This window comes from Acromyrmex echinatior, chromosome 3 (genome assembly GCF_024713525.1).
Source record: "Acromyrmex echinatior isolate Ae372 chromosome 3, ASM2471352v2, whole genome shotgun sequence".
Taxonomy (NCBI): domain Eukaryota; kingdom Metazoa; phylum Arthropoda; class Insecta; order Hymenoptera; family Formicidae; genus Acromyrmex; species Acromyrmex echinatior.
Window position 1 is genome coordinate 19,301,995 of NC_141854.1, and position 17,303 is coordinate 19,319,297.

A 17,303-nucleotide genomic window follows, 5' to 3' on the forward strand; every position below is an offset into this window, starting at 1 on the left:
CTCATAAGACCGTGCTCGCGGCTTTTTACTGCCGTGGCCATGGCGCCTCCTCTATTCCCATAGAAAGTTTGTACACGAAGATCCATGCATCCCTTTAAGTATCCTTCGGGAATAATATCACGTCATAAATAAGATACAGGCCTTCCTTAAGTCTTATTACTTATTTTTAACGCCAAATAACTATATGTCTCGTCCTGTATATGTATGGAGATAGTTTTTTTAATGATAGGACCATTTGAAACACTATAATGTGAAAATAAAACGATTTAATTCGAGATAAAAATTGCCTTTCGTTAAAGACTGTGTTTCTAAGAGAAATAAATATGAAGAAGTTTAAAAATTTTGAAAAAATAATATCTTTAGATGTTTGTAAATACTTTTAAAGGTTTAAAACTCAAAGTCTTTACTAACTTTAAATCGCACGTGAAAAAATTATATATAAATGCTCGTTTTTTAATGTTTTAATAAAGTTATTCTAGTTTAAAAAATTCTGAACAACATAATACTCGTCACATGGAGCAAACGAACACACAATTCCAAAGTGTCGAGATTGATAAACAACTTGTTGACTGAGCAACTTTCTTGACTTGAAATAGTAGATAATAATTAGTAAAACAATTTTCGTTTAACCATCAAAATACATTTATGCCTATTTCCACCAACGTATTTAGATTAACTTTAATCTTAGTTTAGCTTACTGTTTATCTTTTTCTAGTCCTAAAAATTAAAAAAAACAGAAGAGTAAATTGACTATGAGTCACTGATGGAACTAGGTATTAAAGACCCTTGATTCGCCCTCACAGAACAATCTGGTCCTGAAACCTCACAAATAATGTTTGTTTTATACGATACAGCGACATCATTCGATGTATGTTAGACACATAAAAGTCAACGTCATGGTCGTTGGTGTCCTCTTTTGCCAGTTGACAGTTATTGCGTTGTTCCGCCGTTGTCCCTTACTTGGAAGGTCTGTCGTCGTTCGTCGTTATTCCGACCAGATATCCAATATGCCCACGACCACGCACTATCTTTCGTCTTGACTGAGACACTGAGGCGTATCTTGTGCGAATACTTATCCGTTTTGTGCGTGCGTGCATACGTGTAGGCATGCAGTTCGTAGACATGGCGGGTCAACGGCTTCGCACTTGTGTCAGGAAAGCGATAAGAATCGAATAATGCGCGCTTGGGACGAAACTTCGTCACGCCTCGACGACGTATCGTCCATGACATTCGCAACCTCCCGTACCAATTGTATCTGAGAACTTTGTCTCAGAGTTTCAGCCGTTTACAATACACGTTATATCACAAATGATAACATTTGCGATAGATGCGTTCAATACACTTTGATGCGTTATCGATACAAAAGCATCTTTCAATTTTTTTTTCTTATTCTACGATTTTATTTTACAAAAATGTTTTACTATACTATATAATTGCAGATATCCATATATTTGGTATTATTTATATTCAAAATATAAAACTTTTATAAACTTTTTTTTATTAATTTAGAACTTAATTTTATAAAGATACGTCTTTCATCTTTTATTAAGAAGTATCCTGTATATCCTGCAACACCTTTTAAACGGCGAGAAAAAAAATTAAATAATGTTATCCCGATGTTTTACTGAGGTGAAAAGAAAACGAGACTGCCCCCCTTAAAACTTAATTAAAAAAATGGGAATAGATTTTGCGCTTGATAATACAGCGATAATATAGCTATTGTATTACGTCGATAATATAATAATGGAAATTTCAGTTTCACAATATACACGTCTTACAATTTATCACATTTACCACGATCTATATTTATCACGAGTCTCGAGTTCATATTTTCCGAACGGATATACAGCTTGCTCGTTTTCCACTTTTTTTTTTCTTTTTTTTATATGAGCCGTAATGATGCCGAGGAGCACTGCGCCAAGATTTCTCACGTGTCATTGGAGCGCTGTATCCTATGGAACGACGATAAAATGGTAAACCTTTGCTCCCTCATGCGTTGCTTCAGCTACGATGCTAGCGTAATGCACTTCACTATGCCCGCGCCGTTCATATTGAAAAGCGGAGACAATAAATCGCCGTGTGCCACTTGGCAGATACTGAAAATAAGTAAATCACTTTCTACTCTGCTTAAAAGTGTGAATGTTCCAACAACTGGAAACTTGAATGAAAATCTTTCATGGAGGTAAGAGCAATGTGTGCATGAACTACTTGTGTCACGACAATCGAATTTGAACCTCATATTCTGAAACATTCTTGTTTTATACTTATTACAGGATTTTACTAAAATATAATAAGAACAGATGAATGAGGTAATAAAATCGCAGGTTAACGCGTGCGTGAAAAAATTTGTTGAAAAAATTTATTCGACAGATTTATAATGAATGAATGTACGAGAGCAGCGTTTACATTTAAATTATAATTTAATAATTGTGAAAAAAGAAAATAAAAGAAATATATCAACGTAATGATATTATTTTTCAACATAATCTTTCTGGTTTTTAATATATTAGCGTTATTTCACAGCTTTTCTTCTTTGAGAAAAAAAATGTTTTGGCTGCAGGCTAAATTCATTCTCGTACTCTTGTATAACGACCTCTTTATTAGAGGTAGACCTTTGCAGTCCTCTTTGAAGGTTTATTCCATTTATATACTAATATCCGACAATATTAGTGCATGTAAATGAAGTAAAATTTTCAAAGAGATCCAAAAAAAAAGTTTACCTCTGATAAAGAAGTCATCACAAGTATTTGAGAATGGGTTAGCCTTCAGCCAAAAGAGACTTTTTTCTCAAGAAGTATAAGAGTTGCGGAATGATAGCGCCAGTATAATTGAAAATTAAAGACTGTTCAAAAAGTAATATTGCTCACAATGTTATGTTTTTCTAACTTTTTTGTATTATATGAAAATTCCTCGTTTTTTTAACGCAATCTAATTTATTATCTAACATTGCTCTCCGAGCCGTGCGCTTCTATTGCATGCGACAGGGAAAAAATATCGATCCACTTTAGAACGAAGTTGTCGTAAATCGTGTGAACATCTCGCATAAATAATAATTCCGATTCGAGGTGTTTATCATGGAAAAGTGGTTGATACATCCCACCGAGGTTTTTCCGCAACGCGGTGAATTCGCCACCTCCTTTTTCTGCCCTCGAGTGAGAGCGGTTGAGTAGAAACGACGGCAGGAAACGAGTAGCACTTTGTACAAAGGCCGCGGCCGCTGAAAATGGCTGCTCCTTTTTCTCTGCAAATGCACTTCTCGCCGAGTGGAAGCGACGTGCGCGTTGTACGCGGTAGCCACTGCAAACCGATGCGGGCCGGCTTTAGCGCCTTTTGCACTAGAGTTTCGATCAGCGGCGTTAAATGTGTTCTCGATAGCGCCGTAATTTCGCTCGAGTCCCACTTCCAATGCCCTCCTATCGATTTCGATTGATCGACAACACGGGATGGGTCTGAAAAAAACTGCTCCATCTCGGCGAGCACAAGTGTCGTCGAATTGCCGTTGTCGAATCAGCGATATTGTAGACTTTTTTTTTTTTCGAACGGCACATAGAAAGAAAGATACGATCCCGTTTGCATACGCGTCCTTCCTTTCACTAACAGATAATTTTTTTTATATGCAACAAACATTAAAAGAAGCGTTTTCTGTGAATAATAAAAAGCGAGTTGAGAATGATAATTGTTTGTTTATTATAATGAAATGTTCTTTATAATCTGTTTACTTCAGTCTCCATTTAAATATTGTTGTTTGTTGTTGACACGTTCCATGTCATGGAATAGTTTTAAGTGACTTAACCACTACGCTGTGCGAGTCACTGGTGATCCACGGTATCACCTTTATTTGCGTTTGTTATATCTGTTAAATAATATGTACATTATTTTTTATAATGCAAAAAATTATAAGAAAGAAGGCCATCATGAATGTCCACGTATGATATCTAAAATTATTTTAGTTAGTTCACGTTTTTTAATAAATTAGGATGTAAACAGAAAATAAAAATTGCTTACCTTGTCCAATAATTTTATTAGCGACTAAATTATTGTATTGCTAAATCCTGTTAGTGAAGTGTGTTAAATAATTTCTTAATTACTGAATTAGCATACAAATTTTTTACGAATATACATGTAACTCGTCGAGTCAACTTTAAATATTTTCTCAAAGCATTTACATGCAATGAGAGTCCATGTAAACGTGAAAGTGTTGAGATATTTACATTGATCACGAGCGCTTTAACCCAATTGCCTTGACCAACATACATGTAAGTCTACCATTACGCAAGTACGACAACACGGTCGGCAGCGATCGGCGGAGGTATCGGCAGAAGCTATAAGTCACGTCTACGTGTCACAATAGAGAAAAACTGTGACGGCGATTCTCCAATGTCGTTGTTTACCGCACGGTTTCGCTAATTTGTTTCGCTCAGCACGTTGTACTATTCGTATTCATACGTGAAACTTCTCGGTTTTGTGCACAAATTACTCCGCTTTTTTTTATCTCTGTATTTATCGTACGGAGAACTCTGGTTTTTGTTCCGTACAGTACAGTAATATTTCGACTGATTGTGAAAATTACACAGCATCATTCAATTGGATTCAGCCCATATAATCGAAATAGAACGGTGATTCGATATACCTTCGATTTTCGCGCGCGAAGCATTAAACGTCAGTCAAAACCAATCATTTTTCGCACAAAAGCACTATATGAGCAATTTGTCCAACACATACAAAACGTTCAATTGCGAATAGTACGTGCATGGTCGAGAGAAATAGTATTCATTTGACAATCGGTTATTAGCCAGTGCCAATGTAATAATTACACCGCAGAACGGAGTTCTTTGCCGTGTGATTGCGAGAGAAAGAGAGGATAGAAACTGGCAAACGACAACGGCGACGACCAACAGAAGCGAATGGGACGACGACGACACAACAGGCGCTTGAGAAACGCCGGTTGCCATTAGAATACCGGTGACGCGCGTGTGTAGAATGCGCGATGCAAGTGCATAGAATTCTTCGATGTACAGGATGTCTCAGCATTTCGTGCCGTTCCTCTTATTTATGAATTCTCTGACCAATTGTCCAAGTTCTTGCTTAATGAAATTCCCAGTCATTTTTCAGTTGATGAGGCGTTAAAAAAGGAATTGAGAAAAGATGAATGTGAGAAATTAACATATTTGTGTATAATAAATTTCTATTTATCAATTAATTTCGAAACTTGGTTTCAGTAATATAACATAATTTTGATACCAGGTTATTTACTGTTAGACGGTTAAATCGTGAAAAAGTCGTAACTCCTAATTTCCTATAAAACGAGATTTATTTTGAAAAGTAATTACCCACATATATGTGAATAGAATAGCGCGTAGTAATTCTTGGATGTCTTATATTTATGTGCATTTGTTGTATGCAACGCACGGTGGAAATTCTCACGACGCGTATGCTTCTGTCGTCGCGATTTCATGGAAATAAAGTATGTGAAATTGTCAGGGGCGGATCGTGAGGGCAAGAATAGTACGAGAAAAGCGGCACGTTCTAATGGCTTACAGGTGTATAGTTCTAAATCAACTGAATTAACAATATGTACATTTACGATCTCGTTAGTACATTCATAAAATTCATTGAAACGTAGTCACCGTATTCACTGAAAGGTCAACGACGAATCTAACAATACACTACGTAATTGAATTCCGAAACATTCGTTGAAAAACTCGTCGTCCATTTCTCTGCTATTTGACGTACAAGTGCACTACTTGAAGTCGTCGCAGCTAAAGGTTTGTCATCCAATCGTTGCAGTATATTGGATTATTCGCCAAAAGATATTTGACTTTTTAATCTGAACGTTCGCACTATTGATATTTGAACGTTTCACTCGAATAAAAATTAATTTAAAAGTCCAATATTTTTTACGTGAAACTTTATATATTATATAAACGTACATTTAATACGCATTTAATAATTTTTCAAGATTTGATTATAAAAAGTACATGAAATTTTAAGATAATATTTCTTAAATTTGTCACGAAGTGACTGTTTTTACTTACATTACACATTTAAACCCGTTATATTAATCGTCCGCGTTCAATACTGAGGTAAGAGATATAAGAGACAGGAACGGAAATCGAAAGGAAAGATTCGTTAATATCAACAACGTCTCCAGGATGCAGTATTTCCGATTGTGAATCGTAAATATGAATGTACGATACGAATAACATTTTTTATGTGTCTGTAGATTCATTCCTCATTGTGAACGGTGGTTTATTTGAATTGACTAGTTAACATATACAATAGCAACATATACAATACATAAATAAATAAAACTTGACGATTATTTGTGTAATATTAACTTATTTGACTGAAATCTCAAATTATATGGAAAATACACGTACACTTATGACTCAACTTGTAATGTCAGATTGTTATGAAATTGTTCTACCTTAGTGGCGTGAAGAATTGATAATGTTTAGGAATGTTTTATGAAGAAGAACGAAAATTGATTTTTTTTAGGGATTTACATATTATGTTTTCATGCATGTTTTATTTATATAGTATTTTTGAATATTGAATATTTAACTTTATTCTTGTAAACATTGACCTCCGCATGTATAACATGTTTGGAAGGACATGCGATTCACTGATATAATGTGCTATTTCTCATATAAATCTAAAATGTAAAAAATTGATATACTTTTATGAAATATTTCTGGGAACTAAATTTAATTTAGAAGATATTAAAAATACAAAAATGATGTCATTTTGAAATAAGTTCAATTTTAATGAATTTTTGACTTTATATAAAATTTTTTGCTTAAAAATTATTAAAATAAAATTATTAAAATAAAATTTTTTAATATTTATTAGTTCCAGGAAAAATATCTTCTTTTATTTAAAAAAAAAATGTTTATTTAAAAAAAAGTTGTTCAATTGATTTGTTTTTAAAATATGCGTTACATAAATATGGAAATATCATTTTGAAAAAAATCTAATTAAATTTTTATAAACTTCTTTTTAATAAGATTTATTTAGTAAAATTTATGCACTTATGATCAATCTGTTATGTCACAAGCTTTCATTTTTTTCAAATTTTTGTTTAATGGCTTATCCTTTTTATATGCTGAATTTAAACTGAAATGATTACATTAAAATCTTCGTTATTACTTTGAGTATTATTCGAGATATTTTTAAAATATTATCTTTGCCAGATTTTTATAGATATAGGTATTTTGTACTCTGTCATTAAAAAATATCTTGCGCATAAAATCGAGTGTTTCGTTGGCTAACAAAAGATGTCTTTTTTTCTTTAAACTAATTCTCTTTAAATTTTTCTCTAAATAATTTATTTTTATTTCTCAAATAGAAAGATCCTTTAAATCAGTTATAGATAATGTAGCTCCATAACCGCGTTTCCTGCAGTTCAAAATAGAACAAAGTATTCTCACAGCATAGACTATTTTAGTAATAATGTTTCATATTCACACTCGATATAAAAAGAATTCACGTACATAAAAAAAGAATATAGATTTTTCATTTATAGATTTGTCACGTTTTTTTTTAACATGATTTTATTCATTCATTAATTTGTTTTCCTTCAAATAATAATAATCTCTATTCCAAATGTCAATCATGTTATGTCACAGAAATATTATTTTTCCAGTCATCTTTATAATTTTTAAGATTTATAAATCATTATAAAAAATAAATTAATCTTTTTAATGACATGCTTAAAAAATTTATATTTTTATTATAAATTAATTATATCAAACCTTTTTCGGATACATTTCGGTACGTGTAGAATGCAATCCTATTCATTTATATATTCAATAAAAGGAAGCAAAGCGTGCAAGGCGCAATCTTGAATGAAGGAATTTAATGATAGGCGGTCATTTCTGACCTTATATACACTAACAGCATTATGTTTCTGAATGCTTTAATCGGGATCGTTGTTAACATTACTATGAAGTATTATGCAATTGCCTCATTAGCGCAAGCACGAGCTCAAAATAGAAATTTTTTAAAGATGAAGTTGCGGTATGCGACAAGACTCTATTAATTGACGGATTTACTAATTGCTTCCCACCATCAACCACAGCTTGCTCGGGCACAGTATAGTAAGTGACGTATCGATTGTTTCAATGAACCAATCAGAAAACTTTCCATCAATTATTTTCGTGATGTATTGATCGTTTCTTTGGAACAAAATTCTTAAGAATTCCAAGAATATCAATTCGAGCTAATTTAAATTTAATCAATAAGCAACCACATTCACCTTGACCAACCTACATTATTGTGTAAATGCACGCTAAGAAAAAGTCAAATATACATCATGATGCATTTTCAGTAATCTTTTTTTCATATTGATCTTTCATTTCTAATTAACTTTATTCATTTGAATGTAAATTTCGTATTATTTATTTATTTTTGTAAATATCATTTGGCACTCTCATTGATCTGATGATCATTCAATTTTTAATTAAATATAAATTGCGCATATTATAGTATACATATATGTATATACATATTTAGAATTAGGATAATGAGATACGATTCAAAATATGAAACATTTCAATTTTTCATAAATATTTTATTTTGCGAATATAGAGATAATACCCTTATTTATGATGATTAATATTAAATTTTTTATTTAATTTTTAATTTGAATTTTTATTGCAGTTATTCAAACAGTGATATTATATATATTATGTTTAGAATCAGAATTTCAGAAATTTTGATTTTGTGCAATGATACGATGTGTTAATAAATGTATTTATTATACATTTTATAGGTATTCTATAAAAATAAAATCGCAGTTAGTATATAATGAACAAACTTGTTTAATGATTGAAAAATTAAAACTCCAACAATAATGTATGAAACTTCTGTAGAACTGTTATCATTCATTGCTTATGATAACATGAGTTCCGGTTATTTAGTCAGAATTTACGTTCGCGTAAACGTGCGCGAAGATAAAGTAATTAGAACCAACGAGCTTTACACACGTTACAAAGCAATCCGCAGGTCATACGTTCATATGTATCTACGGACTCATCATTTACGATTATACTTTATTACACAAGTTTCAATGACACTTTACGGTTCGTTTACCCTGATCGAATGCGAATACCGCAATCGGATAAGCCCCGCAAACTACTTTAAAAGCCTTTCTTCCTCTTTAATTAAAGCGCATCTGCGCGCAGTCTGAGTACTGGACCGATCAATTTTTACTTTGAGCACTTCTAATCATGTTTTTACTCTTAATTGCATTCTATCGACGCATATAAAAAGGAATTTTTCACAGAAGATATATGCATTCTGTGACGAACTATTTAATGATGAACCCTCTCTCAGAAATATACAGATCTTTAACGTTCATATAATTATTTATTCTCATATCTATTTACATCAACTCACCTATTTGTAGACGTTTAATTTTATATACAATATTATATGCACATATTACATTTCATTGATATTAAAATGTTTGTAAATGTTTTATAGTAAAAGAACAAAATGTTTTCTACATCGAAAATTGTAAAAAAGAACATAATGAAATATTCATCATACTTACTAAATACAAATCGCGTAAACTTAAAGATATAAGCATCATAGTTCAAACATCACTCATGTTATATAATTTTATTTAAGATTTATGTGAAATTTTTACAGTATTTATTTTTAATCTTGCAAGGTAATCGGCTATTATGATCGATTGATCTTTCACGTCTGTCTAGCTGCCCCTTTCCCTTCTTACTTAATAAATCTTATTGAATAAATTATATAATAATGCGCTCTCAAAATCCATAAAAAAAATTGTTTTTGTGGGGGGGGCTGAGTAGGCTGTCAGCTTATTTAGCCCCTCAACTACGTGTTAATAACAACTGATTTGAAAAATTAAATACACAGAATTTATGCGCTATTTATGAGTTTTCATATTCACATAATTTCAATTTTTGCGCTGCATCCCTTAAGGCATTTCCCTCTTGGAACAGACATTTTCATCCCTAAATCGTTTAAAATTGCAAAATTACGCTAACTATGCAAAATATATTTCCAATTTATGCGCTACTATTTCCAAACAATTTCGATTTTTGCGATGCAATTTTTAAGAGACTTCCCTCTTGGAGTAAACAGTAATATTCGTATCTAAATCATTAAAAATTGTGAAAATAATGCTTTAATCGTACAAAATATATTTTTTATTTATGCGCTATGGGCACACTATCTTCTTCAAAATCTTTTTACATTATTCCTGATTTTTTAATAAAAATATTAGGTGTTGGAATTAATTCGTAGCGTTTTACAAGTGATGGGAAGTACTTTCATTAATGTATTTTTTAATGCTCATGTGAAATAAATAACATTCTTTCATTAAAAAACGCTACGAATTAATTCCAACACCTAATACAATTGCTTGGAATTCGTAGTGCATAAATAAAAAATATACTTTGTACAGTTAAAGCATGTATTTTCACAATTTTTAATGACTTAGATACAAATCGGTTATTATTAATACGTGGAGGGCTGCCTGACAGATTACTCAGCCTACTCAGCCTACTCAGCCCCCCTCACAAAAAACATTTTTTTTTTATCTAAATTAAATGAGCGCAAAAATTTTTGTTGCGAATTTTGAGAGCGCATAAATAGTACATTATTATATAATTTATTCATTAAAATTTGGTTAAGTGAAAGGGAGGTTAAGTGAAAGGTCAGCTAGGCAGACGTCGATTTGTCAGCTAATTCTTATTAATAATATGTTATTTATAGTGTCGAATCTGCACAATTAGGACACTATAAACACTTATAAACGTTTATTAGCTTTCTGATAACTCAGCAACGTCGAGCGAATTCTGAAGTGGTACAAATTTAAACTGGTTTTAAAAATATCTGCGTACTTGATACGGAAAGGTCGATCACGAGTACAGACCAACATACTTTATATTCCAGATAGCTTGAAGCATTCACCCAGCGTTCGTCTTTCGAGAATTTTTGGTCCGAAACGTGCCTCTTGAAATCGGCGATCGCGAAAATCGAATTTGAACTATAGTGCCAATGTCGAAGTTTACGCGATTTGTATTCAGTATGACGCGAATATTCCAGTCTGTCCTTTTTTACAATTTTCATTGGCAAATGTTTTGTTCTTTTACTATCAATTGCAAACGTTTTGTTCTTTTGTTATCAAATAAAATATAATGCTAAAAATTTTTACATTATATAAAAATTTTTTATAAATATCTTTTTTCACTAAATTTTTTCACTTTTTCGATTTAAATAGAAGTCAATTGACTTTCCAAAATTAGCAAGAATATAAATAAATGTTAAGTCGCATATGAAATATTAATTAATTGAAAAATTAATTGACTCTTCGACACTACGAAGATATAAATTGCAAATAGACGTTATGTATAAAATGTTAATTACTTGTAAAATTAATTGACTTTTCAATATTGCGAAAATGACTTGCACATGAATGTTAATTAAATTGCGTATTTAAATGTTAAGTTATGTATGAAAATCGTCTCACAGTGCCTACTTGTGCTTAGATGAATTAATTTAATTAAAGTAGAATTTAAAGTTACAGATAATTAGCAATTCTTGTAAATCTCAAGTGCTCTTTCCTTTGCATTTTCGATGACGCACATTTGTGTTAATTAGAAAATACAAACGTATCAGTAAGTGCCTATCGATATTTGTACGTTTATCGGCTGATCGACTACCGACGATCTCACGATTGTAAAGTAGTCGCGTACGACCTCGTAATAGTTGATACTAGTCATCCTGGTGAATGCAACATTAATTTTCATTGCTTCGAGACCTTGGCTGCCAAGTATCTTTTGTCGTTGCCCCATTAACAACAATGTCATTCGGTATTACGATTCATCTTACGAATGGAAACGCATTCAAATAATTGTACCGTCTTTATCTGAAACTTACACAGAAAATCAGATTATTCAGTAAAGTGAACGATATAAAATGACAGAATTTGCATAATGTTCAAGAAACGCATATATCAAAATAATTAATTACGTTATATATATTACATACGTATATATGTATGCAAATAAACAAAGAATTTTTTCTTAGAATTTATCCTAGAAATCTCATATATATCTATATAATTATAGGATAATATAATATTTCAAATAATTTTATATAATTTTCTGATTTATTAATATTTCCTGCAATAAAATGTAAAATTTGTTTTGTTAAATTTTGCTAAAATATGTAGTAAAATTTAAATAATTTGAAAATATGTTATGCAATTTATGATTTATTGTTTTAAATAAAATAATGTGTGTCATATATAATAGTGATAAACATAAAACATTTTATATAAATTTTACAGTATAATATGTATTTCCAATCTGTTATACTGTTAGTCACTCATGATAATTTTATGTAGCACAGTAATTGATTGGGTATGTTATTTTCGCGCGCGACGATTATTATCGGTTACTTTTAAATCTTTTGTATTAACAATATTTAAAATCTTAATAATTTCTTTTATGTAGTTTATAAAATGTTTTTTTTATATTACACTTATATCAATATATATATATTATGTTAAGAAAAATTTCTATTATTATATCGATAATATTTGATAGCTTACCAAATTGATCCAAGCTTGTCATTATCATTGGTTTATTATCAAATTTGATAAAATATGTAGCGAAGTTTGCGGTAAAATATAACGGAAGATTCTCTCTCCCTGTATGCGCATTTAATTTTTAATAAATCATTCTGTCTTATCATTTTGTAAAATGAGAGAGAGAGAGAGAGAGAGAGAGAGAGAGAGAGAGAGAGAGAGAGAGAGAGAGGGAGGGAGGGAGGGAGAGAGAAAGAAAGATTTTTTTAATATCTTGGAACTATTACTAATTCTGTCTAAATTTTTATCATATGTAAATGAACAAAATTAATTAGTTTTTTATTTCTATCTTTAATATGAATTCGATATTTTTTCCACGTAATTAGAATTTTATGATAATAAGTAGTAAACGAAAATCTATGTAATATTCTCGTAAGTAAAATACTTTACTCTTATTTCCTGTTCATCGCTATATTTAACATTTGAGTATAGGTTTCAAACTGCTTGTTAGGAGAATGCATTTAAATTTGATGTAGAATATTCGTCAGAAACCGGATATTGCTGTTGTTAACGAAGCGCGATCTCTTTGCGCAGATGCGCCGCGACTTGTTAGCTTGCTGTTTTTTACAGTATGTCACGGATAGTCCCTTGCAAAAAAATCTTTCTTATTTCTTCAACGGTTCGAAGGTCGTCACAAAGGCGTTCTTCACACGATATTGCAAAAATATAAAAAACTTCCAATGTATGGCAGTATTATGTCACATGTGAACAGGTTACATGAATTGTCGCGCCACAGACATCTTGAGATATCTTAAGACGCGTTCAAGATTTATCTCACAACGCGTTTTTCCCCGTTGACATTTTTTTATGCTGTATAAATAAAGATTGCTGTGGTATAAATAATCATTTGAATAAATGCCACGTCTTTAAACACCTGCGCGACATTGGACTCGACATTTATTCGACACAGGTTTCACCTGGCACGAACGGCCTGAAAAAACGATTGTTGCTGCACAATCGCGACAGCATATGTATGTTGTTTGTGTATGATTTGGTAAAAATTTATCAAAATACATAAAAGCATATACATGTATAGTATAACAGAAAAAAATATATATATGCATGTTTTTTTTAATGATATCGAATTTCTTATATAAAATTTATTTTTACAAAAATATTTTTAATTTCGAAATTAAAGAGTTTACAGAAAAAAGAAAGGAACAAAAAATTTTATTATAATACACACATGTGCATTTGTTATTTTATTCGTATTGATTTTGTTATATATAATATTCGTAATTTACGTAAATTTTTTCAAAATTTTTTTTAGACCTTTTTAAGTTTAACTTTTTATGAGATGCAAAAAAATCGCAAGTGTTCCCGAACTTATAAATGGTAATGTGTATGTGTGTATGTATTTATGTACGATATATGCATGTTGTAACATATAAATGTCACACGCCTAATCGCAGCACCGTTTTAACGCTTTGTGATGGACGGTCGTTAAAAACTTTATGACTCTGAAAAATGCCGCGAATTTAATATCGCACAGCAATGCGACCGAACGTATTCATAGTGTAATAATCGTGCCACGTTAAATCAACCGTGCATTTTATGCTACAAGTCGAGACTTTACCATGGGCGTTGGATTTTTTAACGGATTCATGCGGATTACTCTTTCGGCATCCTATTCTAGTCAGTTTATAAATTCGACATTTGCTTACGGAACTGGAGAATCAACAAAGTTTCCTCATGTATAAAATCGCAATGGAATTAATTATGTTTGTTCCGCGTGTCCTCGGTGTTGCCACGCGACTGCATACAAAACTGGTTGGTTAGGCTAACTTAACGGTGCAGATGAGGGCCAAGAACTTCAGTTACGGTACATATATACTATATATATAATAATAAAAATATAATACATTTTTGTTAATTTGAAATATATAATACAAGTATATATTTAAAATTAGTAAAAAATACGAGAATATATTTTTCACAATTCTTATGTATGAATTATATTGAATAATGAATGATATGGAAATTACGAAATTAAATTTTCTATCTTCCAATTCAGGTTGCCCGAAATATCGTTTAAAATTAGGTCAAAAGATATCTCACAGGTTCGCATGTAGCTAATCTCTTTTCCATAGATACTTTTTTTTTTATTTTAGAGATCCTAGAGTATTATCAAGAAAGATTCTGTATGAATTTGCGCGTTAAAGTCAATGCTTATTTCTAGAAAGTCTGTGAACCACACGATTTCGGGACGATTAAACCACATGCAATACGTTTATTCGTTTCATTTAATCCCATCCACATGTACAGACCATGTAATGGCTTTAATTTCGGATCTCAATGTAGCGATTTAGCAATAAAACAAACGAATTAACTTCTTAATTTATTCTCGATATTTTACATTTCAGTATAGCAAATAAAGTTTATAGCGTTTGTTGTATTGAAAGAGCAATTTTGCTGTAGAATTTAAAATTTAATTAGATACAGGTCTTTGAGAGAGAGAGAGAGAGAGAGAGAGAGAGAGAGAGAGAGAGAGAAATAATTTTATCGGATCATTAAAATAATTAGGTAAGCCGACAAAATTGGTTACTAGAATATCCAAGTGTATTTTGCTCATCATATTTAAGATTCCTACAAAATTTTGATGATCCAACAAAATTATTTTCTGTATGTAGCCGAATTTTTAGATTCTTCAGCAAAATTAGTCCTTCAATATAGAAACAGAGTCATTTTCTTTAACGATGCAACGCTTATTTCTTTATGTTTTTTCTAACAAATAAACTACAAAAGATGTAGATTAAAAATTTTAAGCATTATTAGTATATATTTTTGAAATATTTACATTTAATTTACATTTAACATAATTTAGGAACGTACATTTATTATATGTATAAAAATCTTGAATTACAATTTTCTTAATACAATGAATTATAATATGTTTATATTAGATTCAGTTTAAACATCTTTATTTGTATATATCTATTGAATAATTAATTTTAAACTTATATTAAAAATAGTGTCTATATATTATGCCTTTTATCCGGAACGTTGATATTATTATCATATGATGTACATCGTTCGTATACATTGTTTTTTTATATATATTATACAAACAATTTAAATAATATATTATGTCTTATGAGATATATCTTTACGTAATATTATTTAAATGCAACAAAACAACATTCGCTGCCTTACGAGGCACACAGGAATTCAGCAACGAGATCGCATCAGTAAGTGGTTCTTTTATTCCCGAAATCAAAAAAACCCTGTTCTCCCGATCGTGCCGATGCAGGTGCGACCTGTATATACATACACGTGTATATATTGTATCGATTTTATATCGATAAACAACTGTGCTCGACCAAGCGAGCCCGCGGGGAAGTTTCTGTGAGGATAACGAAAACACCTCTGGTCGTTGCTGGATTGTGCCTCTGACTTTATCACGATATTTTTTTTTTCGATCCATTTTGCTTTGTTTCTTTTGGTGCATTCTTCAATTTAATCTCGCCATAGGGAAATTCCCTTTTGTCTATTTGAATTCTTAACACAGCCAACCTACATGAAGAGCATTGTAAACGCTGGGCTAGTTTTCCAAAATAAATTTGTTTTAATACGCGGTTTTGATTTTCCGCCAATACGATTGGAGAATATATGCTCGTAGAATATAAATTCTATCAATATGCGCGATCGCGCTATCTGTATGATAAATAAACCGCGATCTTATCGGAATAAATATCTTTTTATCAGTGTTTAATATATATTTAAATAACTTAATCGGAAAATCGTAATTTTACGCGATATACTCGTGTCACGCTCTTTCATGATTGTATTTTTTTCCTTTGCAGTTAAAATGAACAAACACGAAAAAGTTTAGCTGTATTTTATTCTAGGATCGATAAACAAAACTTGTATAATTTATCACCCGATTCAACCGATTCGGGTAACAATTGTTAAACATAGCTTCAGTACAATTTTAGAATTAATAATTTCTAGAATTATAACCATACACAGTTTTTAAATAAATATTGTGGATTCGTTCCGTTTAACGCATATCACCGTATCCTTGTTATTCATCAAATATTAAAGAAGGATAAAATGATACACCATACACATCATGCATGCGTGAAACGAAACGTACTCCGTATTTATTTCGACTGAAGATTTTTACCAGGAGACATGTATTAATAATGAGACAGAAGGGAAGGTATATCTTTTTTCGCGACCATTCGGGAATTGTTTTATTTCTACATTTTCCTCTATATTTTTCTTCACGGAGAAATCAAAAAATATTATATTAATGACGTTATACTCAAGAAAAAAATTGATATACGTTGAAATAAAGAATAAGATCCTTTATTCACGTCGTTACGAAATCGCTGTCAGTTATGCTCCAGTCATTAACAATGAATTATTTTTTAAATGAATAAATCATAACTGACGATGATTTCGTAACGATGTAGGAAGGATTTTATCAACTTCATTTCGATGTATCAATTTTTCTTCGAGTATAACTCATTATTATAATTTCACTATTATAATTTCTTAAGAAAAGTACATAAAAAAAATTTAGAAATAAAACGATTTCCGAATGATCGAAGGTGCGAAGAAGTGAAAGTCATACCCTCCTTTAACTTTTTATTAATTCCTTTAACTTTTATTTGCACTCGTGCTGACTCCGTCTTGTCAGAGGCACTCCGCGCCTCTCTATATTTTC

General features: G+C 31.1%; 1 protein-coding gene and 1 long non-coding RNA gene across 2 annotated transcripts in view; one reads left to right on the top strand and one right to left on the bottom strand.

Moving 5' to 3' along the window:
• Positions 1–17,303, top strand: part of LOC105148847 (protein gustavus) — a 272,603-nt gene that overhangs the window by 7,863 nt on the left and 247,437 nt on the right. The gene's annotated exons all lie outside the window — the stretch shown is intronic.
• Positions 1,398–17,223, bottom strand: LOC147910315 (uncharacterized). Its single transcript, XR_015544661.1, has 2 exons — positions 4,006–17,223; positions 1,398–3,853 (listed from the first exon to the last, which is right to left on the bottom strand). It is a non-coding gene; the product is annotated as an uncharacterized LOC147910315 (long non-coding RNA).